Genomic DNA, 2,427 nt, shown 5'->3' on the forward strand with positions numbered 1-2,427 from the left:
GCCGCGCCGCGTCCACCCTGGCTCCATCGCTGCAGCTCCACCACGCCGGCCGCCCGCTACTGCGCGCCTCCACGAGCAGCTCCCACCCGCACCCAGCACCCCCGCATCGATCTGAGCAGCACGCACGCTGCCACGCTCCTGCGTCGCCAACTCCACTAGGCCCCGCGCGGCCAAGCCCCTCCCGCCCGGCCTCGTTTTCCAACGCCACCAACAACACCGCACCGCCCGCCTCCGCAGCTCGCTTAGCCGCCTCCTTCCACGCACACAGCAGCAGCAGGCCAGCACACCCCCTCCACCAGCGCACGCACCAGCGCCCAGCTCCTCCACAAAAGCCGGCCGCACGCGCGCGCACAACAGCAGGGCCTAGCCGCCCGCACGCCCCAATCGCCCAGGCCACCAGCGCCCCAGCAACGCACGCCAGTTTGGCCCCGCTCCGGTCCAACCGGATTTGTGACCGGCGCATCCGGTCCAGACCGGGCCCTGGGCCGGATTGCGACCGACGAGGGGTTCCGGAGCCCCGGTACTGCGCCCGGTTGGCACCAGCCGAAAATCCGGTCTGGACCGGGTGGTCCGGCCAGGAATCCGGTTTGACCGGGTTCTGGACCGGTTTTGACCCAGTTTTCATCCATTTGACTCCATTTTTGCCCCAAATTTTGACAACTTTCCGGAGCCCGTCGGATCCCAAACTTTTACAGCCATCTCACAACATCGTGACTCTAATTTTGACACCTTTTCCGAAATTTTTAGACCCCAAATTTTAACCGCTCATTTTGACCCAACTTTTCGGGCATTGACTTAATTGGCCCGGTTTCCGTTTTGGAGTGCAAGGTTTGTCTACCAAGCTTCCGCGTCTACATCAACACCGCGGCGACACCTTCGGCACCCCGGATTCCGGCGCAACTTCGACACCACCATCGTCGACACCATCGCAAGTTCGTGTGCTTGACACCGCCTAACCTTTTCACTAGGTATAATTTGCTCCCCTTACACCTTGTAGCCAAACTTTCTTCCTTTGCGTACCTATCCCATTGAGAGTGGCTTTCCGAGCGTTGCGAACCATTGCACAAGTGTCATGACCGTGAGAGGGTGTGTGTGTGCGTTGTGTTGAGCAAAGCTCCGAAGCAAGCTCGGTGAGAAAGATACACAAAAGAGAAAAAGTGTGACATATACATAGAAAAAAATAAAGCTTCTAAGCATAGAGAAAAAAAAGTGAAAAAAAAGAGAAATAGAAAAAGAGTGTGTGCCCACCGATACCGAGAAGTGCAAAGCTTGTGAGCACTAAGAGAGAAAAGAGAAGAGTGGCATTTGTGCAAATCTTGTTGCTTCTATCTTGTGCAACCAAGCTACGGTCTCTCTTGTGTTGGCGTGACACCGAGCATATAGTCTTCGTTAGGACCATCTTTACCGCTTGCTCACTTCCTTGGTCGCGCTAACCCCATTGTTCTCCTTTGTGTGTGTTTCCGTGTTTCCTTGACATAGATCACCACTTTTGACATTTGAATTTGGATTTTACCCATTTGACAATAGAATTTTCCGTTGATCTTTTTCGTTTGCTATCCACCCCTTACCCACCACATATAGAGTTCTTAGCCTTTTGCGTGTGCTTTGAGTGTCTGTGTGAGTAACCCTGATACATTTTGTCTTTGCTCTTGACTTGAACCATTTTTCCGATACTTTCTTGAAAGGTGGGATACTTGTGTAGCTTTCCTTCCACCACATACACATACACCTTACCTAGTGAGTGAGATACACATGATGACCCCACTAGAGCAAGCCGAGATGAGAGCATACTTCGCCGAGCTAGATGCTCGAGAAGCCCAAATGACACCAAAAGAATAAGCCGAGTGCGACGCATACTTCAAACACATTGAGAGCAAGAGTGACACACCCCATGAGTCGAGTGAGGACGTTTCGATTTCTAACAAATTAACCTCTACTCCTCTTGTGTTGTCTTCCTCTTTGCTAGGTTGCTCGGACATCGACGACGTCATTGCCATGGAGATGAGGGACTACACTATATGTGAGATGAGCGACTCCACTATATGTGAGATGAGTGACTCCACTATATGTGAGCTTGATGAGTGCCTCCACTTCGAGAGCATGAGTGATACACCGAGTGAGAGGAGAGTGGTAGTTGATAGGTCATGTGAGGCCATTTCAAATTCTAACAACTTACCCTCCACCTCTAGTGTGTTCTCGTGTGTCTCATTAGGTTCCATGGATGGCGAGACGCCGATCATGGAGAAGATGTACATGGTGCATGAAGACAATGATATCACACCATGCTTGATTGAAGATGAACATGGAGGCCACATCGAGCCTACCACTTCCACAACACCTACCTCATATGAGCGGGACTGCAAAGGTACCTATATGGGTGTTGATGATGCCATGATCCCACTAGTGGATATGATGATTTGTGAGTGC

Source organism: Lolium rigidum, chromosome 5 (assembly GCF_022539505.1).
Source record: "Lolium rigidum isolate FL_2022 chromosome 5, APGP_CSIRO_Lrig_0.1, whole genome shotgun sequence".
NCBI lineage: Eukaryota > Viridiplantae > Streptophyta > Magnoliopsida > Poales > Poaceae > Lolium > Lolium rigidum.